The 26,970-nt window shown below is 43.1% G+C and overlaps 1 pseudogene; it reads left to right on the top strand.

The window, feature by feature from the left end:
- Window positions 1–11,317: 11,317 nt before the first annotated feature.
- LOC136503506 (uncharacterized) lies at window positions 11,318–16,253 on the top strand (annotated as a pseudogene).
- The last annotated feature ends 10,717 nt before the right edge of the window (window positions 16,254–26,970 follow it).

The raw sequence follows: 26,970 nt of genomic DNA on the forward strand, positions 1-26,970 counted from the left end.
CACGGCCTATTTCCATCCACAATTTCTCCAAATAGTGTCATATGCTTACCTAAATATCCCCTGTTGAACAATTATTAATTTGTAGAGTCCAAAAGCCTACTAACCGGGTGGAATTAACATAGGGACTTGTATCTAAAATTAGAATTCTGAAAAGAAAACACTAGAAAACCACCACCACGTCAGATACTCTTTAGATGGCACATTGGGCTAGTGATCTTTCACACAACACCATCAAGATTTGCGACGTGCATTATCACCTAAAATTGATCGAGAAAACAGAAAATCCCATGTCAAAGGACATTTTGTGTATAGTACATTTTATGTGTGTGTCACACAAACAAACAAATACCATTCTTTATCTAGCCAGTGTCACGCACACATACAAGTGATGTTGGAGTGAATCAATAATAAAACAAAAGGAAAAAATGTGCTTCAGCGTATTATACTTGACAAATTAAGCAACGACGGTTTATCTAGTTAAACCATTGTTGCTTCATTTGATATGTATAATACGTCGAACCACACAGACTTCAATAAAATGAGCCTAGTGGGGGTTGAATAGGTGATCAACAAAATGTAGACAACACTTCTGAAGTAGATTAGTACTTGTTGCTAAGTGACCAAAGGATGTAGATGGTGACCACTTGGTAAAGTCCTTTGGTTGTTCCAACAAGCACATGTTCACAAGAGTAGCAACCGGTGGAAAGAACAATGGGGGCAAAGTCCAAATAATCACAACCTCAAAGAACTCAAAGAGGGAAGCGATTTTCTTGATCGATCAGCTTGAGGCATTATTTCTCAAACCCAAAGGACTCAGAGCTCATGCGATGGTGGGCTACAGATGAACACAAGAAGGACGATGGAGTGCTACATCACCCATCCGATACACAACAGTGGAAGGACTTTGATACCAAGTACCAAGAATTTCATGAAGATCTGAGAAACATAAGGTTCGCTTTGAGCACTGATGGAATGAAACCTTTTGGTTACAGGACCGTCACACACAGCTCATGGCCAGTTATCCTATTGATCTATAACCTCCCAACATGGTTGTGTCAGAAGATAAAGTATTTGTGGCTGACCATTATAATATCAGGGCCGAAAGCACCAGGCTTCGACATAGATGTTTTTCTGGAGCCGTTGATACAAGAAATAAAGACACTATGGAAGCATGGAGTGGAAACATGGGATGAGCTTGTTTAGAGTACCGTCACATGTAAACCATCATTTTTCTTACCATCACTAACTACCATGGACAGTTTCCCCTTTTAGGACAAATCAAAGGACTACTATAATGGCACTGACGTACTTGTTACTAATGGTCTTTAATTTGTCGTATACATCCTACAATGAGACCATCTAATGTATACTTTGGGAATTTTGGAATGTTTCTAGGACATAGAGCTAACCTGCCTGACGTAATTACCGCAAACGTCGTATTGCTTTGATCATGCCAAACTGATGCTATAAGTATGACATAACGACAACAAACAGATCCCCGTTTGTGCTGTCATAATGACAACTACATTAGTCTAAGCAAATTTGTCTACCACGACTTGGCATGTTGCATGGTTTCCCATGCCAAATAGAACATTTTCTATAGAACACGTGTTGATATGACCACTAGTAGAGAACAGACCTTTGATCCTCGGCCAAAATGGGCTCTAGTCTCGGCATTTTTTGCGCCCGGGACTAGAGATACCTTTAGTCCCGGTTGGTGGCTCCAACCGGGACTAAAGGTCCCTCCCAACGGCTTACTGCGCTAGACAGAGGTGGTAGGGACCTTTAGTCCCGGTTGGAGCCACCAACCGGGACTAAAGGTATACTTTTACTCCCGGTTGGTGGCTCCAACCGGGACTAAAGGTCTCTGCCACCTCTGTCTGGCGCAGGAGCCGTTGGGAGGGACCTTTAGTCCGGTTGGAGCCACCAACCGGGACTAAAGGTCCCCCTTTATATATCGGCCGTCTCCTTCTTCCTCCCCGAGCCCGAGCTCAGCACATTTTGAAGCTCACTGCACTAGCTAGTGTTCTTGCTTCCTCCCTCCATTGTTCCTCCATCCATTCTTCGATTCCTCCGTCGATTTCTTCGATTCCTCCGTCGATTCTTCAGTTGTAAAGGTTACAAATCTCATACTCTCATTTTTCACCATTGTCTTATCTCATTTTGTTCACTATATATATATGGTTCTTTATTGTGGTTTTTTTCATTTGTAAGCAATTTGAGCTCAAAATCACTTCAAGCTTGCATATTTACATGAAGGAAGGTTAAAGTAGCTATTAAAAACTAGTATTCACCGTTCATTTGTAGCATGCATAGCACACTTCATTGTTTAGAGATATAGAGAATTTTAGAGTTTTTAATTTTATTTGTTTATAAAATGAGAAATTTATAGTGTATTAAAAAATGAGTATAGGGACTAGTGCCTCCGACTGGTATGACAGATGCAATGCAAGGCCGTGCAATAGAAAGCAAATCCGTTCTCTTTTGACGATACGCCCGAACAGCCGGGCCTGACAGATTTGGTGGTTGAACGGGTCCGTCGGCCGTCGCCGTGCGACTGTACGACAAAGAACGGCATCGATCGACCATAGTATTTTATTGTCCGGAGTCCGGTCCGGGGTGCAATGCAACGCAATGACAATTGACAATGCGTTGCTAGGTCAAAATATGGTCATTTCTATGGACTCCGCGACTAAACATTTTATTTTAACTTTTTATGAAATGAAAAACTTAGAAAATAGTTAGAAAATTATAGAAAATCCGTACTAGTTGAACTTGCGGACCGTGTTCAGCTCGGCGAGCATGTTCTCTGCCGAGCGGTAACGGACGTCAAGGAGGAGCTTTGATTCTACGAGGGAGAGCGGCAACGGTCGTGGAAGACCGTGTTCCCTTCCTCGTAGAATCGGAGCTCTTCCTTGACCAAGTACGGTGCCGTCCGGTGGAGAAATGCTCGCCGAGATGATCACGTAAGCAAGGTCAACTAGTACGGATGGTTATTTATTAAAACATGTTTTTGAGCTATAAATCCTGCTGGCCGTCTTCTTCCTCCCCGAGCCCGCCCGAGAGCTTAAGTTCAAATTTAAGCAGTGTTCTTACTCTTTCTCCATCCATTCTTCGATTTCTAGTTAATTTGCGGAAATATCATGTGAATTACTTACCTGCCGCAGTAAAAGACGAGAACACAATGACCATTAAAAATATCATTGTTTAGAGATATAGATAATTTTATAGTTTCTTAATTTTATTTGTTTATAAAATGAGAAATTTATAGTGTATTAAAAAATGAGTATAGAGAGTAGATGGCAACTGCTTCCGAGTCCTCGGCCTCTCATGGGTTTCCAAAGCGACTTAGGCCGGGCCTCCCTCTCATTCCATGCGGCAAGTGTCGTGATGAGACGAAGATTGTGATGGAGTACCGAGTGAAGAAGGAGGGTCCCAACAAGGATCGTATCTTCTACAAGTGTCCGGATCGCAATGTGAGTTATTTTATCGTATTTAATGATTATGGTTAGTTTATACCTATTTTCATGATGGTTGTGATTAAAGTTCTAATTTTTTGTTTTAATTTCAGTGGGATGGCAGTGGACGATGTTCAGGCTTCTACTGGGAGGAAGAGTATGTTGAACTCGTGCAAAAATATCTTGCACAACAGGCAGATACGGCGGCTAATGAGGCAGTGATCCAGCCGAAGAAGCCCAAAGATGTTGCACAATCAGGGGATCTGTCTGTTTTAGTTGAGATTGGTCGTGAAATCCTTGTGCTCCTGAAATGTATTTTAGCTTTAGTTCTTTTAGTTGTAGTTGGGATTGTCTACATTGTAGCGATGCTTTCATAAATTTGTACCTTTTGTGGTGGCACACATGTTGTATAAATAATTAATTATGATCTAGGTTTTAATATGGTATTTATGTCATGTAATGCAGATGAGCCGGCATTGGATGTACAATGCTGATCGCCGCTCCCAAGAGTTCATTGACGGCGTGCATTCTTTGTTACGTGCGGCCGAGGCAAACAAACGCGACGGTTTCATGTGCTGCCCATGTGCCATATGTAAGAATACGGTGGAATATCCTTGCTCAAGGACTCTTCATTCACACTTGTTCAAGTCGGGTTTCATGCCAAACTATATTTGTTGGACGAAGCACGGAGAAACCGGCGTTGTAATGGAAGAAGGTGAAGAAGAACAATGGGACGACAATGATATTATTCCCGATGGTGCGTGCTTCAATGATACTGCAATGGGAGAAGCTGAAGAAGAGGTAGCCACAGAAGATGAGCCTGCTGATGATCTTTGTCAGGTCATTCGTGACGCACAAAGAGAATGTGAAAGTGAAAAGGAGAAGATCAAGTTCGAGCGGATGCTAGAAGATCACAACAAATTGTTGTACCCAACTTGTGATGCAGGGCAGAAAAAGTTGGGAACCACACTAGAATTGCTGCAATGGAAGGCAAAGAATGGTGTATCTGACAAGGGATTTGGAGAGTTACTAAAAATCCAAAAGAAGATGCTTCCGAAGGACAATGAATTGCCCGCCACTACCTACGAAGCAAAACAAGTTGTCTGTCCTATGGGGCTAGAAATCGAGAAGATACATGCATGTCCTAATGACTGCATCCTGTACCGTGGCAAAGAGTACGAGAAATTGGATGCATGCCCGGTATGCCATGCATCGCGGTATAAGATCAGGCGAGATGACCCTAGGTGATGTTGAGGGCGAACGTCCGCGGAAGAAAATCCCTGCCAAGGTTATGTGGTATGCTCCTATAATACCACGCTTGAAACGTCTGTTCAGAAACAAAGAACATGCAAAATTGTTGCGATGGCACAAAGAAGACCGTAAGGTAGACAATATGTTGAGACACCCTGCTGATGGGTCCCAGTGGAGAGCAATCGACAGAGAATTCCCGGAGTTTGCAAATGACGCAAGAAACTTAAGGTTTGCTTTAAGTACAGATGGTATCAATCCTTTTGGAGAGCAGAACAGTAGTCATAGCACTTGGCCTGTTACTCTAAGTATCTACAACCTTCCTCCTTGGTTATGCATGAAGCGAAAGTTCATTATGATGCCTGTGCTCATCCAAGGCCCGAAGCAACCTGGCAATGACATCGATGTGTACCTGAGACCACTTATTGACGAACTTCTCATTTTGTGGAATAAAGAAGGTGTACGTGTGTGGGATGAGTACAAACAGGAACACTTTGATCTGCGAGCATTGTTGTTCGCTAACAATCAATGATTGGCCTGCTCTAAGTAATCTTTCAGGATAGTCAAACAAGGGATATAATGCATGCACACACTGCTTCGGTGATATTAGAGGTGTATTCTTGAAAAAATGTCGAAAGGTCAGTGTACCTTGGCCATCGTCGATTTCTTCCTGCAAATCACCCCGTAAGAAAGAAAGGCAAGCATTTTAAAGGGAAGGCAGACCACCTGACCAAGCCTCGCAACCGAACCGGTGAGGATGTACTCGATATGGTCAATGATGTGAAAGTCGTCTTTGGAAAAGGACATGGCAGCCAACCTATTCCGAACGACGCTAACGGTCACGCACCCATGTGGAAGAAGAAGTCCATATTTTGGGACCTACCCTATTGGCAAGTCCTAGAGGTCCGCAGCTCGATCGACGTGATGCACCTGATGAAGAATCTTTGTGTGAACCTGCTAGGCTTCATGGGTGTGTATGGAAAGCCTAAGGACACATTTGAAGCACGACAGGACCTGCGTTGTTTGAGAGAAAGAGACAACCTGCATCCAGAGAAGACAGATGATGGACGCCATTACTTACGTCCTGCCAGCTACACTCTAAGCAAAGAGGAGAAGGAAATCATGTTTGAATGCTTAAACAACATCAAGGTACCATCTGGATTCTCCTCGAATATAAAGGGTATTATAAATGTGCCAGAGAAGAAATTCTGTAACTTAAAGTCCCATGACTGTCACGTTCTCATGACGCAATTACTTCCTAGTTGCATTAAGAGGAATTCTACCTCCAAATGTACGTCTAGCCACCGTGAAGCTATGTGCATTCCTCAATGCAATTTCTCAGAAGGCAATTGATCCAACTGATCTAGCTAAACTACAGAATGATGTGGTTCAATGTCTCGTCAGCTTTGAGTTGGTGTTCCCTCCTTCCTTCTTTGATATCATGACACACCTCCTAGTTCACCTAGTCAAGGAGATTTTCATTCTCGGTCCTGTGTTCCTACACAACATGTTCCCCTTAGAGAGATTCATGGGAGTCCTGAAGAAATATGTTCACAACCATGCTCGCCCAGAAGGAAGCATCGCCAAGGGCTATGGAACAGAAGAGGTCATTGAGTTCTGTGTTGACTTTATTCCCAACCTTGACTCGATTGGTGTTCCTGAATCGAGACATGAGGGGAGACTAAGCGGAAAGGGGACACTAGGGAGGAAAACATATATTGGTACGAAGGATGATTATTTCAATAAAGCGCACTACACAGTTCTACAGAACTCCTCTTTGGTAGATCCGTATATTGAAACACACAAGGATCTCTTACGATCCGAGTTTCTAGGGAAGACTGAAGCTTGGATTACGCGTAAGCACATGGAAACTTTCGGCGGTTGGTTGCGAAAAAAATGTCAAGGTGATGAGAGCATCCATGAGCAACTGTATTTATTGGCTATGCAACCATCATGGCATATCGTAACATACAAAGGGTACGAGATAAATGGGAACATATTCTACACAGTAGCCCAAGATAAAAGGAGTACCAACTAAAACAGTGGTGTCCGCATAGATGCCATAGACCCGAATGGGAATAAGCAGACATATTATGGCCGCATAGATGAAATATGGGAACTAGAATATGCACCTACTTTGAAGATCCCATTGTTCAAGTGCCAATGGGTCAAGGTGACCGGAGGCAGGGTAACAGTAGACAACGAGTATGGAATGACAATAGTAGACCTTAGTAATATTGGGTACAAAGACGAACCATTCGTCCTTGCCAAGGATGAGAATCAGGTGTTCTATGTCAATGATATGTCTACCAAACCAAAAAGAGAGGAAAAACGATAATGACTCAACCAAAGAGTCAAAGCGCCACATAGTTCTTTCAGGGAAAAGAGTCATCGTGGGAATTAAGGACAAGTCGGACATGTCAGAAGATTATGAAAAGTATGACCGAATTCCGCCCTTCAAAGTGAACAAAGACCCTAGCATCTTGGTAAATGATGAGGACACTCCATGGTTACAACGCGATCATAACCAAGGGACATACATAAAGAAGAAGTTCACTGCTGTGCCCACTTGATGATATAGTGATTTAATGTAGTGTGTGTTTGAGATATTATGTAATAATTGTGAATTCAGATGTTTATTATGTCGTGTTTCAAATTAAATCAATGTTTGATTTGGTGGGATTTCTCTCTCGAAAAGTAAAATTAGGATATTGAGTGATGAAAAATTAAAATATTAACGTTAAAATGATGTGAAAACAAATTTCGTGTCCAAAACCAATAGTTTTAATAATTTTAATTAAACACTACATTTTTGCATTAACGAAATAATAAATATTAGTTACATTATGTTTTATAATTATAACAAAAAATAAAAAAGTTAAGTTATAGATTTTTCCTATGTGCAATAAAGAAAAAGAAAATCCATATTTTTAACAAAATAATTTTATGCCTTTTATTTAATTTACTTTGTATTTAACAAGAAAATCCATATTTCTATTAAAAAATTGCCTGAGATTTTATCAGGTGTGCATGATGTGTTCCATGTGTCTCAATTAAAGAAGTGTTTGCGTGTACCTGAGGAGCAGATACCATTAGAGGAGCTCGCTGTTAAGGAAGATCTCACTTATGAGGAGTTTCTAGTAAAGATTTTAGAGACAGCAGAAAGAGTTACAAGGAGCCAAGTTATAAAGATGTGTAAGGTTCAATGGAATTGGTATACTGAGGATGAGGCTACATGGGAAAGAGAAGAGGAACTGAGAAAAATATACCCGCAGCTATTTGAGTAAGCATCGTCCGAATCTCGAGGACGAGATTCATTTTAAGGGGGTAGAATTGTAACACCCTGAAATTTGCAACATTTTAAAATAGGTGAATATGATTTAATTATGCATTTTGTGAGCATTTGAATTTAGAAAAGTAATCATTTTTATTAAAACTAAAAGTCAAATATAAAATCAACACATGTATGTGCATTCATGCTGCTGCATATTAATTTTTGTAGTGTGTGTTGAAACCAAACTTCAAATTGGTTTAAATTTGATTTGAATTTGTTTTGGGAATTTGGAAAAAGAAAATGAAAGAGATTTCCTTCTCTTCCCCTCTTTCGTCCCTGATTTCAGCCCGAGCAGGCCCAACTCCCTTCCTCCCTCTCTCGTTTCTATTTTTTTTCCGTGGCCCAGCGCCTGGTTTCTCGGGCCTGCTCTATTTCCTCCCCACTTGGGCCAGGGCGCCACTTCGGGCCATCTTCTCCTGGCTTGGCCCAGCACGTCACCGTGGCCCAGCCAAGCCGAAGGCCCGCGCAAGCAGGCCGCCCAGCTGAACAGCGCAGCCACCCCTCTCTTCCTCTGGTTCGCTGACCGCTCGGTCCCACGCCCTCCCTCGCCGACTGGTGGGTCCACCCTGTCAGTTTTCTCCTACCTTGAGTCGGCTTCGAGCCGGACTAAATCCACGACCGGGAGTCCGTGGCCGCGCCGCTTCCTCCTCGATTCAGCGTGCGCCCCACGCCTCGCCCCTCTTAAATACCACCCGAGCTTGTGCCGCCTCCCTATCCAAACCCTAGAGCAAGCGCCGCCCCTGCTCTAGCCCGCAGGAGTCATAGCCCTAAGCGTCGCCGAGTTTGTTTTGCGATTTCGTCGCGTCAACACCTCCGTAAGCACGTTGCCGAGCTTTGTGCCAGTTCTGCGAACTGCCAAGCCCCTTTTCTCTCTTTCTCTCGCTCTGTTTTGCTTACCTCGTGTCGTCGGGTTGTACAGGAGCTCCGCCGTTAGCCACCCCGAGCCGCCCGTCGTCGTCACACCTTCTCCATCCGCGAAAAGCCTGTTGGTGAGTTCGCGATCATCTCCTCTCGCTCCCCGTACTTCTCCCGAGTCTAACCGTGGCCTAAATCGCCGGATTCGTGAACTCCGGCGAGCTCCCCTGCTCTCCGGCCATGGCGCCGCCGCGCTCGGTCCTGTTGCCGACCGGCCAGCCTTCTTCTCCCCCTTCCCTTCTAATCTAAGCCGTTCGGTTGAGATCCGACGGCCCATAAAAGATGATACCCCTTCAGCTGGCAAAATTGCAAAAGAGACCCTCTCCTATTCCCTAATCTAACCCGCAGTCCAAAGCGTGTTTATGAAATACATCTTCCTTGTTTAAAAGCATATTTTGTTTCGGTTTAGTTTCAAAATACGTTTTCATCTATTTACAGTTTTGCCACTAGTTTCTATAGGCCATAACTTTCACGTTTTAGCTCCGATTTGACCCGTTCAACTTGCGTTAGGTTCGTAATTCCATAATCTACGTGTTCATACTACTGTTAGATATGTTTTCAACTTTTAAAATTTGAGGTTAGATTTAATCTATTATTTTATTAAAGGAAATCTTGTTTAATTCATAACTTCTTCGTTTTAGCTCCGCTTTTTTTGTGATCTTCGCATCTGTGTGTTCGTAGCGAGACGTAGATTCGTTTTCCAAACTTTTCATCTTGATTCTTTGCTGTTGGTGTACTATTCTAATCTATTGCCTTGTTTGCTTTGCATAATTGCTCCTGGATGCTTGTATGTTGCTGTGGTTATCGAGTATAGACGATGAGCAGTTCTCGGAAGGTCAAGGGTACGACTTTGACGAGCAGGACCAGCAGGAGTACGTTGCTCAAGGCAAGTATAGCATGGGATCATCCTTGTTTCCTATTCACTTTAAATCATTAAATACATGTTGCATGTGTCTTCTTGTTAGGAATTTCCTAGAATTGGACTATCGCCTTGTCACCTATGGGTTATGCATAAGGGTAGCTTTGCTAGAGCTCAGTTAAACCATGATCTTGTAACTTGACTAATGGTATATGCAATAAACATAAAATATGACTTTTTAGCAACATGGAAACAGAGGGCTGGAGTGTTTAGCTACTTTCTAAATGCTTTAGATTCCTCTCCCTAAGGACTTATCTGTAAGTGATCATCTGGGACTTACAGTACAGCTGTGAGAGCTACATGGCTCTGGCTTTAGCTCAGTATGAGGACCTTTTCTAGCTTGTTAGTGGTTACCTTTATTGGCGTAAGAATGGCTTGACGAATCGGGTATAGGACAGCCTCTACTCTTATGTGTATAGCCGTGAAGGAATTGTGCCATTTGACAGGGGAGTTCCTATAACTATTTGCCGAGTGAATCTAATGGCCCTAACTTGTTAGACGAACCTTTGAAAGGCTTCATAGTGACCCCTGCCTGCTCACCTTGGAAGTGTTTTGGGAGTTATAAACCCGGGCATATGGGAATCACGTCTCATAGTGAAAGTGTACAACCTCTGCAGAGTGTAAAACAGGTATATCAGCCGTGCTCTCGGTCACGAGCGGCCTTGGAATATTTACGGAATAGATGAACATTAAACTTTATCTGTTTATGCTATTCATTATTCATGTTTACATTTGATCATGTGTTTTACTTTGGAAATTGAAAACAACTTGATGCTACTCATAAGCTAAAATTGTGACAAATAAAAGCTGACCGCTGTTAAGCCTGTGTCTAGCCTTTTGAGCCTCATGAACCCCGTGTTACACTTGTTGAGTACGACATGTACTTACGCTTGTTTATTTTCATTATTTGGATAAAAATCCCAGATGGGTAACAGATGACCTTGAGAATGATGATTTCCCTGAGGACTACTAGACTTGTGGTCAACCAATCGACGTCCCTGTGAATTGGAGCTTCCGCGATAGATCTTTTTATTATTTTCCGCTATACTTATGTAATAACTCTGTCTTATTCGTGATGTAATAAACATTTGTGATGATACTATTCATAATTTGTCGGCTTATGTGTGTGACTGATCTCTGGGCGCACATAAGATTTTGCACTCCATTTTATCCTTAAAATTGGGTGTGACATAGCTGCATATTGTGACGCATATTGTAACGGTGTTCAGGCCAGAGCGCGCCATGTTGTGTCCACGGTGCGGCCCAGCGGTTCCTTAGCCACGCCACGCATGAAACGTTCTCGCGCTTTAGGCGGGCACAGCGCAGCGTGAGCGGGCGTGGCAGATTGTAAGCACCGTAGAATATAAGGAAGAAAGGAAGCCGGAAAAGGTCGCAACATTGTGAGGCGGAAAACTGTGTCTTCGCGTTCGCATGTGTGCGTGCATGAGCGACGTCGAGAGCGCACCCGTTGGCCCGTTGCCGATCGCTGTCGAGCTGCATTCCGGCAGCCGGCGCCAACAAGCGCTCCCGATCTCCCGATCCGGCCACGGGCCACCTCAATCGAACTTGGCGGCGGCGCTCCACCTCCAAGTGCCACGGCCAAGGAGGCTAGGCGGTCACGAGGCACTGCCGCACTGGGCAGGCTCGGGTGCTCGGCAGCTGCTATTCGCGCTTTGGCGGCTCACCCTCGTTCCTCGATCCGGCACGCCCTTTGAGGAACGGAGGAGCATGGCGCTTCCGCCTCCTCGCCGTGAGATGCGAGCGGTCCTGCGTGGATACGGATGCAAGCGGGGCGGGCTGCGTGCCAATATTTTGGGCTGTGCGGGTGCCTGCTACACAAGCGCTTGCAAACTGCACCATCCTGGCACATCCTCAGCAGCCGGAGCAGGGGCGGATGCGCCCTTCTTCTTCCTAGCGACGGGGACCTCGGCAGCTGGAGTAGACGACGATTTCTTCTTAGCCGGTGCGGTGGCAGGGGCAAAAGTGGGATTGGTCAAGTAGACAGATGAAATCACGTCGACGGTAGAGTCTTCGCCTGTTTGCGGGTGTGTGCAGGATTTCACGGGCTTTGCTGATTGCCCACTTTTGTTAGCAGGAATCAGGATGGCCCCTTCAGTCTGCAATAGAAAAAAGTGGCCCACGGTTGTCCAGCAGGTCTTTTTTGCATCCTTACTGGTGCATTTGGAATTAATTCGCGGCTTCTACTGGCTGATCCATAACATTGTTCCACTTAGTGTTGATCACACACTTTTTTTCTTTCTTTCTTTCTTATTTTTGCAATTGCCGATCGAGCTGCGGCTTTCCTCGCGGCTCCGTCATATCATATGGAGCTTATTCTTGCTTATTTGTTTCGGGGCTTTGGGCTTTTCGAATTCGCTTTTGTTTTTTCCAATAAATCGTCAGCGACTTACCCGCCATGTATGTGGTTTTGTTGTTGTGCAGGTCCATGCAACGGTTCTCCTATACAACTACTACCACTGGAAACAGTTCCCGCAACTCGAGTTTGCCAGCCCCCTTCGGTTCTGCATGTCCGCCTCCCTCACCGTCACCAACAAAAATCTGCTCATGTACCTGAACCATCCCCAGAACCGAAATGCTGAGGCGCTCGACCCCACCAAGGACTCCCCCGAGATGATCATGTGGCCGATCTCCAGGATTGCTGGTATGCTTCTCAATAGGACAAAGAAAGCATGCTTGCTCGAGCATGGATCCCAAACCAAGGGTGTCTGGTCGATATTTGAGAAAGATATCAGCAGTGACATGTCGGTGCAGGGGTCGTGTATTAAATCTACGGCACTTCCTTCTGAACCATACATGCTTCAGCGGATTGCATATTCAGAGGTAGAGCCCAAAACAGGTTTGTGCTATAAACACTTTTACAGTTTTCTTCTTCAACTTAATTACAGTGCATTGTATGTATGCACCCTTATTCCTTTTCTAATAACTAGAGCAATATGGATGCAGCCTTGTTGTGGCTACTGGCTACAGGTCCATGCCATAATTTGTAGTAGAATTGTAGTTCACCCACAAGCACATGGGCAAAAATATGGTCATTTTGTAGAGTTAGGCTAGCTGGTGTGGTTTCGCTGCTCTCACTTAATTTGATTCTATACAAGTTGTTTGCTACCGAAACATTATTTAATATGGTCTTGCATCTACTGGCACATTAGGGGCGCGATTGGTTGCATGTACGAGGCTCAGCCAGGCTTGCCAGATGCAATATACACGTGACCAGTTTCCTGGTCTTGGGTGTCGGCCTAAGTTTGCTCCATGCAAAAGCCGCCCCCATGCCTAGCTCGCCCCATGAGGAAAAAATCAATGTTTTGATGGCCGCACGCACGGGCGAGCGCGCGGGACAGCGTTTCCTTAAAGACTGGCTGCATTTTCCATGCATTTATTTATACATGCATAAAACCAGATGGCAACTCAGCTGTGCTAGGTTGTTCGCGCACAATGTATTTCTGTTATGCTATAATGGATATGGGGTTGCCTCCAATGGAAAAGAGGTTGTTTCCGTGTGAGCAACCAAACATATATAACCTAACTGCATGCATCCAGCATGGCTGCTGAGGGCCTGGATGCCTAGAGCGAGCCAAGCTCGGCCGGGAAGCCAACTAATCGCGTCCTAGAGTAGCTTAATTAGATTGTGTTCATGAGCTGATAGCAATCAATGTTCTTTTCTAAATTACACCAAATTGTGTGCTTGATACACAAGTTGCCTGGGAAGCGTAATTGTGTGCTTGATTTTCATTGATTTTGCAAAGTCTAAGCTTGTGCTCCTAACTTTTGTATGTCTTAGTATGTCTCGCACACTTTTATTTTAATAGGTATGAATAGTACACATTTGCGTTTTATCGAAGAACATCGGGTGTACTCACTGAGTAATAAAGGGACAGCTACCATGTTGTTCCTTATGCACTATGATCAGACAGTCGACAACAAGCTTAATGAAATGCCTTTAGATGTGATCAAAGGTTTGCTTTTCCACTGTTCCCACTTTGTACCATTGCATGTTGTAGACCTAGTCAATAAGTACATTATATCAGGATTAATGTCATTTGAGGCAGCAAATCAGGAAAGTGGATAGATTGGTGCCCAATTTAGTGGAATCCTAGGCGCACCATTAGCAGGTGCTAATATAGAAGCTTAGCAAGTGTGATTGGGAGAGAATTAAGGGGTGATTGGGATATGTCATGGGCCTATCAATAAGGATGGCTTGCTTAGGAATCAAGTAAGCCTCTATATGTAAGGAGAGGAGATGTATCAATCTAATCAAGGAGGAATTAGAAGGAAAAGGCCTTCTCTCTTGCTCAGCCGTGAGCAAGGCCCCCAGCCGGCCCCCTCTCTCCCTCGCAACCATAATAGCCACCATAACATCTCGAATGGGTGGTGTCAGGTTCTGATGAGCCGCCCTCGGATCCTATCGCCAAGGAGCTGACCGTCCTCTCCTAGTAGGTGGTGTCTCTCTGGGTGCATCTAGAGGCCCTGGAATCTCGACAACAAGCGACCACCACTACAACCATAAACGGCGCCCAATAGATCCAAGCCGAGGGTGAGATGTTGCAGCAGATCAAGCAGCCAACAGACATCATGACGGAGCCGGCAGGGAAGATGCTTAGCCGTCAGGTGTTAGTAGCGGCGCGGCTCCAGGCTGCTGTTCGCGGCACCTAGTGGGTGGGCAGGTGTGGGAGATGCGCGATCAATAGCTGATTCAGCCCCACACCCCATCACATCTCCTCAAAGTTGCGCATAACTACACGGAGGACCTCGATCTTGTCTGCTGCGTCGGGGATCTTGGGCCTATGGTTCCCCTGCAGGCGGCGCACATGGTATTTTCCCCGTAGGTAGTGAACTGAGATTCTCCGGCGACGGGCGTTGGGGAGGCGCACCCCTCCTTGTCGTTCTCCATTGGAAGCCCTCATCTCTTCCCTATGTGGTGCGGACCAACAGCCATCTAGCATGGAGAAGGCATGGGGTCATTGCTAGGCACGCACCGCGTAGCACCGCCGCAATCCGCCACTGGCCAGCCTTGAGGGCACCTCTGCTGGTCGCTTTGCGACCACTCCCAAGTCTCAACACCCGCGCCAAACTGCGCCATAGGATCTAGGTGAGGTGGCTGTACACGTGCAGCTCCGACGTGTGGATGATGTCCACCTTATATTCTGCAGGCAGCAAGTTTGGTTGCAGCTCGAGGACGAGCTCCTTGTCCATGAGGGGTGTAGTGTTAGAGGCAACAAATCAGGAAAGTGACAGATTGGTGCCCAATTAAGGGGAATCCTCGGTGCACCATTAGCAGGTGCTAATATAGAAGCTTAGCTGGAGTGATTGGGTGAGAAATAAGGGGTGATTAGGCTATGTCATGGGCCTATCAATAAGGATCGCTTACTTAGTGGTCAAGTAAGCCTCCCTATATAAGGAGATGAGATGTATCAATCTAATCAACTAAGAATTAGAAGGAAAAAGCCTTCTCTCTGGCTCGATCAGGCAAGGCCCTTGGGCGGCCCCCTCTCTCCCTTGCAACCATAATAGCCACCATAATAGATTCAGCAATGGTTACTTTGCTAAAGCTCTCTTCACGCTTTTCAAGATACTTTGTTTCATGTGTATGTGATATAATGCTTGCTGATTGTCCCTCCTAAATGAGTTGCTTTGCCAGTGTTAATACACAATTTTTCAATCGTAGTAATTTATAAAAGTTGTCCCTATTGTATTTCTTCCTTTCCTCTGACAGGATGAGTGGTCCTATATTTGAAAGTGGTTCGTACCCAACAACGAACATCTGTTGTTGATTGCTATCATTTACTGCAATATAAGATTTATTTCAGCTGATTATGCATGAAACCATTATCGAAATGGTGTTCTTCTTACAACTCTTTTAGTTTAATGACTAAAGATTACTCTTCACATGTTGCAGGGACTGGCCTTTGGGATCTTCACTGAGCGTGCCAAAGGAACAAGAAGTTAACAGTAATAGCAAGTCCAAAATGAAAAAAATAACCACTGATGTTTCAACTCCAAAGAAAAATAAGCAGGTGGTAAAAGCAGTTGGTGATAGTGGTACCAACAACTGCAGCACCAGCAAAAACAGAACAGACAGCAACACGAACTGCAAAAAAAAAATTTGAAGCCTTGACAAAAGTTGCTACCTACGCAGAGCATGTGGATGGTCAGAGCCCCACAAAATACTTACAAGCCAGTGAGTCTATCGATCTTATAGTACTTCGCTACTTCGATTTTACGGATCCATTGTTTTTTCTCTTTATCATTATGATAAAGTCACTTAATTTCAGGTGTCCAAATGGACAAGAACAGACCAGAGAACAACTCTAAAAGTAGAAATGTGCCACAAGATATCATTCCGGTAAAGAACTCCATATGAGCTTGAGAAAAAAGATGCATTGAAATCAGGCGTGATGTTTCTAGTTCACTAATAATTAATATTTGCAAGTTTATGTGTAAAACTTCAACTTAAAGAATTCTTTTAAAAAAATACTTGAACTTAAATAATTAATTATCTTTCTGTCACACCCAGTTTTAAAGACAAAACTGAGTACTAACTATATGTGTGCCCAGGAAGTCAAATCACACATACAGCGACAAATTACAACAGTATCAAGAGACAATGCTTTATTATATAACGAAATATACTCATATTCAATACTTACATCAGAGTATGGCGAAACTGTTGGTAATCTTTAGGCTCCATCCTTCACAGGGACGGCTGACTGTGGGTAATATATGCCTAGCACTTCTATCAATCTTTTGGGAACTCCTCCGCGATTCCATCAATCTTCGGAGCAACTTTTCTAGAGTCTGTGGTGTGGGGAAATAGCAAGGGTGAGCACATGTCGTACTCAGCAAATATAACATGGGGTTAATGGGGCTCAAAAGGATAACACTGGTTTACTATGGTTAGCTTTTAGTTAGTCGTAATTTTAAGTAATTGAGTAGCATCAAATTTATCATAAGCCCACATAAACACATGATCAGATAAACATGAATAATGAATAGCGTAAACAATTAATCATTAATGATAATCTATTCCGTAAGAGTTCCAAGGCCGCTCGTGATCGTGAGCACGGCTGTTATAACAGTTTTACACTCTGCAGAGGTTGTAATTCTTTACCCATGAGCCGTGATTTACCCTTTCGTCCGAGGTGACCAGCCTCTTGACCCACTACCAAGGAAGGTCGGCAGGGTTCACTATGAAGTCTTTTAAAGGTTCGTCTAACAAGTTAGGGCCGCAAGGTTTCTGTGCCCTGCGAATGTAGAGCCCCCTTTCGAAAGGCACACTCACGCAGAAGTACTTTTAGGAACAGAGGTCGCACAACACCCAACCCGAAACACACCCCTCTTGCACCATAAAGGTAACCTCTAACAAGATAGAAAAGCTCCTCATACTTAAGCTAGAGCCATATAGCACTTGTGAATGTACTGTAAGTCCTGGTGACCACTTACACATAAGTCCTTAGGGAGAGGAACCTAGAGCATCACAAAAACTATGCTCTAGCCCCCTTTTCCCTTGTTGCTAAAAAGATCTTTTAGTGTTTATTACATATTCCATTAGTCAAGTTACAAGATCATGGTTTCAATTGAGCACTAGCATCATACTAAAATTGTAGTACATGCATTATCACCTAAAATTGATCGAGAAAACAAAAAATCCCATGTCAAATGACATTTTTTGTATAGTACATTTTATGTGTGTGTCACACAAACAAACAAATACCATTCTTCATCTAGCCAATGTCACGCACACATACAAGTGATGTTGGAGTGAATCCATAATAACACAAAAGGAAAAAATGTGCTTCAGTGTATTATACTTGACAAATTAAGCAACAATGGTTTATCTAGTTAAACCATTGTTGCTTCATTTGATATGTATAATACGTCGAACCACACAAACTTCAATAAAATGTGCCTAGTGGGGGTTGAATAGGTGATCAACAAAATGTAGACAACACTTCTGAAGTAGATTAGTACTTGTTGCTAAGTGACCAAAGGATGTAGATGTTGACCACTTGGTAAAGTCCTTTGGTTGTTCCTACAAGCACATGTTCACAAGAGTAGCAACTAGTGAAAAGAACAATGGGGGCAAAGTCCAAAATAATCACAACCTCAAAGAACTCAAAGAGGGAAGCGATTTTCTTGATCGATCGCTTGAGGCATTTGTTCTCAAACCCAAAGGACTCAGAGCTCATGTGATGGTGGGCTACTGATGAACGTAAGAAGGATGATGGAGTGCTACATCACCCATCCGATACACAACAGTGGAAGGACTTCGATACCAAGTACCAAGAATTTCATGAAGATTCGGGAAACATAAGGTTCACTTTGAGCACTGATGGAATGATACCTTTTGGTTACAGGACCGTCACACATAGCTCATGCCCAGTTATCCTATTGATCTACAACCTCCCAACATGGTTGTGTCAGAAGATAAAGTATTTGTGGCTGACCATTATAATATCAGGGTCGAAAGCACCAGGCATCGACATAGATGTTTTTCTGGAGCCGTTGATATAAGAAATAAAGACACTATGGAAGCATGGAGTGGAAATGTGGGATGAGCTTGTTTAGAGTACCATCACATGTAAACCATCGTTTTTCTTACCATCACTGACTACCATGGAAAGTTTCCCCTTTCAGGACAAATCAAAGGACTACTATAATGGCACTGACGTACTTGTTACTAATGGTCTTTAATTTGTCATATTCATCCTACAATGAGACCATCTAATGTATACTTTGGGAATTTCAGAATATTTCTAGGACATAGAGCTAACCTGCCTAACGTAATTACCGCAAACATCGTATTGCTTTGATCATGCAAAACTGATGCTATAAATACGACATAACGACAACAAACAGATCCCCGTTTGTGCTCTCATAACGACAACTACATTAGTCTAAGCAAATTTGTCTACCATGACTTGGCATGTTGCATGGTTTCCCATGCCAAATAGAACGTTTTCTATAGAACACGTGTTGATATGACATATGCCCTCTCTGGCTGGAGTTTTTGAACAACTCTAGCTCTAGTTCCGCTAGGGCTATGTGGATCTCTACCTAATGTTAGAACAACACATGACTCATCGAGTGAAGCTCCTGTGAGTGCAGGAGTCATTTTGAACTACAGAGATGAACCTCCGTTCCGTGGCTTCTCCCGCTAAAAAAAGAGCTAGCTTTTTCTATAGCTTGGTTTCTATATTAGGATTTAACGACACTATAAACGTTACATTTTCCCTTTCCTTTCTCACACTCATGGCCTATTTCCATCCACCGTTTCTCCAAATGGATCCATATGCTTATCTAAATATCCCCTGTTGAACAATTATTAATTTGTAGATTCCAAAAGCCTACTAACCGGGTGAAATTAACATAGGGACTAGTATCTAAAATTAGAATTTTGAAAAGAAAACACTGGAAAACCACCACCACGTCAGACCCTCGTTAAATGGCACATTGGGCAGTGATCTTTCACACAACACCATCAATATTTGTGACGTGCATTATCACCTAAAATTGATCGAGAGAACAGAAAATCCCATGTCAAAGGACATTTTGTGTACAATACATTTTATGTGTGTGTCACACAAACAAACAACTACCATTCTTCATCTAGCCAATGTCACGCACACATACAAGTGATGTTGGAGTGAATCAATAATAAAACAAAAGGAAAAAATGTGCTTCAGCGTATTATACTTGACCAATTAAGCAACAATGGTTTATCTAGTTAAACCATTGTTGCTTCATTTGATATGTATAATACGTCGAACCACACAGACTTCAATAAAATGAGCCTAGTGGGGGTTGAATAGGTGATCAACAAAATGTAGACAACACTTCTGAAGTAGATTAGTACTTGTTGCTAAGTGACCAAAGGATGTAGATGTTGACCACTTGGTAAAGTCCTTTGGTTGTTCCTACAAGCACATGTTCACAAGAGTAGCAACCGGTGAAAAGAACAATGGGGGCAAAGTCCAAAATAATCGCAACCTCAAATAACTCAAAGAGGGAAGCGATTTTCTTGATCGATCGCTTGAGGCATTTGTTCTCAAACCCAAAGGACTCAGAGCTCATGCGATGGTGGGCTACAGATGAACACAAGAAGGATGATGAAGTGCTACATCACCCAAGAGATACACAACAGTGGAAGGACTTCGGTACCAAGTACCAAGAATTTCATGAAGATCTGAGAAACATAAGGTTCGCTCTGAGCACTGATGGAATGAAACCTTTTGGTTATAGGACCGTCACACACAGCTCATGGCCAGTTATCCTGTTGATCTACAACCTCCTAACATGGTTGTGTCAGAAGGTAAATATTTGTGGCTGACCACTATAATATCAGGGCCGAAAGCACCAGGCATCGACATAGATGTTTTTCTGGAGCCGTTGATACAAGAAATAAAGACACTATGGAAGCATGGAGTGGAAACGTGGGATGAGCTTCTTTAGAGTACCATCACATGTAAACCATCATTTTTCTTACCAACACTGACTACCATGGACAGTTTCCCCTTTCAGGACAAATCAAAGGACTACAATAATGGCACTGACGTACTTGTTACTAATGGTCTTTAATTTGTCGTATACATCCTACAATGAGACCATCTAATGTATACTTTGGGAATTTCGGAATGTTTCTAGGACATAGAGCTAACCTGCCTGACATAATTACCGCAAACATCGTATTGCTTTGATCATGCAAAACTGATGCTATAAGTACGACATAACGACAACAAACAGATCCCCGTTTGTGCTCTCACATTGACAACTACATTATTCTAAGCAAATTTGTCTACCACGACTTGGCATGTTGCATGGTTTCCCATGCCAAATTGAACGTTTTCTATAGAACACGTGTTGATATGACATATGCCCTCTCTGGCTGGAGTTTTTGAACAACTCTAGCTCTAGTTCTGCTACGGCTAGATGGATCTCTACCTAATGTCAGAACAACACATGACTCATCGAGTGAAGCTCCTGTGAGTGCAGGAGTCATTTTGAACTGCAGAGATGAACCTCCGTTCTATGGCTTCTCCCGCTAAAAAAAGAGCTAGCTTTTTCTATAGCTTGGTTCGTATATTAGGATTTAACGACACTATAAACGTTACATTTTCCCTTTCCTTTCTCACACTCACGGCCAATTTCCATCCACCATTTCTCCAAATAGAGTCATATGTTTACTTAAATATCTCCTGTTGAACAATTATTAATTTGTAGAGTCCAAAAGCCTACAAACCGGGTGGAATTAACATAGGGACTTGTATCTAAAATTAGAATTCTAAAAAAACACTAGAAAACCACCACCACGTCAGACCCTCTTTAAATGGCACATTGGGCAGTGATCTTTCACACAACACCATCAAGATTTGCGACGTACATTATCACCTAAAATTGATCGAGCAAATGGAAAATCCCATGTCAAAGGACACTTTGTGTATAGTACATTTTATGTGTGTGTCACACAAACAAACAAATACCATTCTTCATCTAGCCAGTGTCACGCACATGTACAAGTGATGTTGGAGTGAATCAATAATAAAACAAAAGGAAAAAATGTGCTTCAGCGTGTTATACTTGACAAATTAAGCAACAACGGTTTATCTAGTTAAACCATTGTTGCTTCATTTGATATGTATAATATGTCGAACCACACAGACTTCAATAAAATGAGCCTAGTGGGGGTTGAATAGGTGATCAACAAAATGTAGACAACACTTCTGAAGTAGATTAGTACTTGTTGCTAAGTGACCAAAGGATGTAGATGTTGACCACTTGGTAAAGTCCTTTGGTTGTTCCTACAAGCACATGTTCACAAGAGTAGCAACCGGTGGAAAGAACAATGGGGGCAAAGTCCAAAATAATCACAACCTCAAAGAACTCAAAGAGGGAAGCGATTTTCTTGATCGATCGCTTGAGGCATTAGTTCTCAAACCCAAAGGACTCAGAGCTCATGCGATGGTGGGCTACAGATGAACACAAGAAGGACGATGGAGTGCTACATCACCCATCCGATACACAACAGTGGAAGGACTTTGATACCAAGTACCAAGAATTTCATGAAGATCTGAGAAACATAAGGTTCGCTTTGAGCACTGATGGAATGAGACCTTTTGGTTACAGGACCGTCACACACAGCTCATGGCCAGTTATCCTATTGATCTACAACCTCCCAACATGGTTGTGTCATTGTGGCTGACCATTATAATATCAGGGCCAAAAGCACCAGGCTTCGACATAGAAGTTTTTCTGGAGCCGTTGATACAAGAAATAAAGACACTATGGAAGCATGGAGTGGAAACATGGGATGAGCTTGTTTAGAGTACCGTCACATGTAAACCATCATTTTTCTTACCATCACTAACTACCATGGACAGTTTCCCCTTTTAGGACAAATCAAAGGACTACTATAATGGCACTGACGTACTTGTTACTAATGGTCCTTAATTTGTCGTATACATCGTACAATGAGACCATCTAATGTATACTTTGGGAATTTTGGAATGTTTCTAGGACATAGAGCTAACCTGCCTGACGTAATTACCGCAAACGTCGTATTGCTTTGATCATGCAAAACTGATGCTATAAGTACGACATAACGACAACAAACAGATCCCCGTTTGTGCTGTCACAACGACAACTACATTATTCTAAGCAAATTTGTCTACCACGACTTGGCATGTTGCATGTTTTCCCATGCCAAATAGAACGTTTTCTATAGAACACGTGTTGATATGACCACTAGTAGAGAACAGACCTTTGATCCTCGGCCAAAATGGGCTCTAGTCTCGACATTTTTTGCGCCCGGGACTAGAGACACCTTTAGTCCTAGTTGGTGGCTCCAACCGGGACTAAAGGTCCCTCCCAACGGCTTCTGCGCCAGACAGAGGTGGCAGGGACCTTTAGTCCCGGTTGGAGCCACCAACCAGGACTAAAGGTATACTTTTACTCCCGGTTGGTGGCTCCAACCGGGACTAAAGGTCTCTACCACCTCTGTCTGGCGCAGGAGCCGTTGGGAGGGACCTTTAGTCCCGGTTGGAGCCACCAACCGGGACTAATGGTCCCCCCTTTATATATCGGCCATCTCCTTCTTCCTCCCCGAGCCCGAGCTCAGCACACTTTGAAGCTCACTGCACTAGCTAGTGTTCTTGCTTCCTCTCTCCATTGTTCCTCCATCCATTCTTCGATTCCTCCGTCGATTTCTTCGATTCCCCCGTCGATTCTTCAGTTGTAAAGGTTACAAATCTCATACTCTCATTTTTCACCATTGTCTTATCTCATTTTGTTCACTATATATATATATATGGTTCTTTATTGTGGTTTTTTTCATTTGTAAGCTATTTGAGCTCAAAATCACTTCAAGCTTGCATATTTACATGAAGGAAGGTTAAAGTAGCTATTAAAAACTAGTATTCACCGTTCATTTGTAGCATGCATAGCACACTTCATTGTTTAGAGATATAGAGAATTTTAGAGTTTTTAAATTTTATTTGTTTATAAAATGAGAAATTTATAGTGTATTAAAAAATGAGTATAGGGACTAGTGCCTCCGACTGGTATGACAGATGCAATGCAAGGCCGTGCAATAGAAAGCAAATCCGTTCTCTTTTGATGATACGCCCGAACAGCCAGGCCTGACAGATTTGGTGGTTGAACGGGTCCGTCGGCCGTCACCGTGCGACTGTACGACAAAGAACGGCATCGATCGACCATAGTATTTTATTGTCCGGAGTCCGGTCCGGGGTGCAATGCAACACAATGACAATTGACAATGCGTTGCTAGGTCAAAATATGATCATTTCTATGGACTCCGCGACTAAACATTTTATTTTAACTTTTTATGAAATGAAAAACTTAGAAAATAGTTAGAAAATTATAGAAAATCCGTACTAGTTGAACTTGTGGACCGTGTTCAGCTCGGCGAGTATGTTCTCTGCCGAGCGGTAACGGACGTCAAGGAGGAGCTTTGATTCTATGAGGGAGAGCGGCAAGGGTCGTGGAAGACCATGTTCCCTTCCTTGTAGAATCGGAGCTCTTCCTTGACCAAGTACGGTGCCGTCCGGTGGAGAAATGCTCGCCGAGATGATCATGTAAGCAAGGTCAACTAGTACGGATGGTTATTTATTAAAACATGTTTTTGAGCTATAAATCCTGCTGGCCGTCTTCTTCCTTCCCGAGCCCGCCCAAGAGCTTAAGTTCAAATTTAAGTAGTGTTCTTATTCTTTCTCCATCCATTCTTTGATTTCTAGTTAATTTGCGGAAATATCATGTGAATTACTTACCTGCCGCAGTAAAAGATGAGAACACAATGACCATTAAAAATATCATTGTTTAGAAATATAGATAATTTTATAGTTTCTTAATTTTATTTGTTTATAAAATGAGAAATTTATAGTGTATTAAAAAATGAGTATAGAGAGTAGATGGCAACTGCTTCCGAGTCCTCGGCCTCTCATGGGTTTCCAAAGTGACTTAGGCCGGGGCTCCCTCTCATTCCATGCGGCAAGTGTCGTGATGAGACAAAGATTGTGAAGGAGTACCGAGTGAAGAAGGAGGGTCCCAACAAGGATCGTATCTTCTACAAGTGTCCGGATCGCAATGTGAGTTATTTTATCATATTTAATGATTATGGTTAGTTTATACCTATTTTCATGATGGTTGTGATTAAAGTTCTAATTTTTTGTTTTAATTTCAGTGGGATGGCAGTGGATGATGTTCAGGCTTCTACTGGGAGGAAGAGTATGTTGAACTCGTGCAAAAATATCTTGCACAACAGGCAGATATGGCGGCTAATGAGGCAGTGATCCAGCCGAAGAAGCCCAAAGATGTTGCACAATCAGGGGATCTGTCTGTTTTAGTTGAGATTGGTCGTGAAATCCTTGTGCTCCTGAAATGTATTTTAGCTTTAGTTCTTTTAGTTGTAGTTGGGATTGTCTACATTGTAGCGATGCTTTCATAAATTTGTACCTTTTGTGGTGGCACACATGTTGTATAAATAATTAATTATAATCTAGGTTTTAATATGGTATTTATGTCATGTAATAAAGATGAGCCGGCATTGGATGTACAGTGCTGATCGCCGCTCCCAAGAGTTCATTGACGGCGTGCATTCTTTGTTACGTGCGGCCGAGGCAAACAAACACGACGGTTTCATGTGCTGCCCATGTGCCATATGTAAGAATACGGTGGAATATCCTTGCTCAAGGACTCTTCATTCACACTTGTTCAAGTCGGGTTTCATCCCAAACTATATTTGTTGGACGAAGCACGGAGAAACCGGCGTTGTAATGGAAGAAGGTGAAGAAGAACAATGGGACAACAATGATATTATTCCCGATGGTGCGTGTTTCAATGATACTGCAATGGGAGAAGCTGAAGAAGAGGTAGCCACAGAAGATGAGCCTGCTGATGATCTTTGTCAGGTCATTCGTGACGCACAAAGAGAATGTGAAAGTGAAAAGGAGAAGATCAAGTTCGAGCGGATGCTAGAAGATCACAACAAATTGTTGTACCCAACTTGTGATGCAGGGTAGAAAAGTTGGGAACCACACTAGAATTGCTGCAATGGAAGGTAAAGAATGGTGTATCTGACAAGGGATTTGGAGAGTTACTAAAAATCCAAAAGAAGATACTTCCGAAGGACAATGAATTGCCCGCCACTACCTACGAAGCAAAACAAGTTGTCTGTCCTATGGGGCTAGAAATCGAGAAGATACATGCATGTCCTAATGACTGCATCCTGTACCGTGGCAAAGAGTACGAGAAATTGGATGCATGCCCAGTATGCCATGCATCGCGGTATAAGATCAGGCGAGATGACCCTAGTGATGTAATGCTCCTATAATACCACGCTTGAAACGTCTATTCAGAAACAAAGAACATGCAAAATTGTTGCGATGGCACCAAGAAGACCGTAAGGTAGACAATATGTTGAGACACCTTGCTGATGGGTTCCAGTGGAGAGCAATCGACAGAGAATTCCCAGAGTTTGCAAATGACGCAAGAAACTTAAGGTTTGCTTTAAGTACAGATGGTATCAATCCTTTTGGAGAGCAGAACAGTAGTCATAGCACTTGGCCTGTTACTCTAAGTATCTACAACCTTCCTCCTTGGTTATGCATGAAGCGAAAGTTCATTATGATGCCTATGGTCATCCAAGGCCCGAAGCAACCTGGCAATGACATTGATGTGTACCTGAGACCACTTATTGACGAACTTCTCATTTTATGGAACACTTTGATCTGCGAGCATTGTTGTTCATAACAATCAATGATTGGCCTGCTCTAAGTAATCTTTCAGGACAGTCAAACAAGGGATATAATGCATGCACACACTGCTTCGGTGATATTAGAGGTGTATTCTTGAAAAAATGTCGAAAGGTCATGTACCTTGGCCATCGTCGATTTCTTCCTGCAAATCACCCCGTAAGAAAGAAAGGCAAGCATTTTAAAGGGAAGGCAGACCACCTGACCAAGCCTCACAGCCGAACCGGTGAGGATGTACTCGATATGGTCAATGATGTGAAAGTCATCTTTGGAAAGGACATGGCAGCCAACCTATTTCGAACGACGCTAATGGTCACGCACCCATGTAGAAGAAGAAGTCCATATTTTGGGACCTACCCTATTGGCAAGTCCTAGAGGTCCGCAGCTCAATCGACATGATACACCTGATGAAGAATCTTTGTGTGAACCTGCTAGGCTTCATGGGTGTGTATGGAAAGCCTAAGGACACATTTGAAGCACGACAGGACCTGCGTTGTTTGAGAGAAAGAGACAACCTGCATCCAGAGAAGACAGATGATGGATGCCATTACTTACGTCCTGCCAGCTACACTCTAAGCAAAGAGGAGAAGGAAATCATGTTTGAATGCTTAAACAACATCAAGGTACCATCTGGATTCTCCTCGAATATAAAGGGTATTATAAATGTGCTAGAGAAGAAATTCTGTAACATAAAGTCCCATGACTGTCACGTTCTCATGACGCAAGTACTTCCAGTTGCATTAAGAGGAATTCTACCTCCAAATGTACGTCTAGCCACCGTGAAGCTATGTGCATTCCTCAATACAATTTCTCAGA

Source organism: Miscanthus floridulus, chromosome 14, assembly GCF_019320115.1.
Source record: "Miscanthus floridulus cultivar M001 chromosome 14, ASM1932011v1, whole genome shotgun sequence".
In the NCBI taxonomy this organism is placed as follows: Eukaryota; Viridiplantae; Streptophyta; class Magnoliopsida; order Poales; family Poaceae; genus Miscanthus; species Miscanthus floridulus.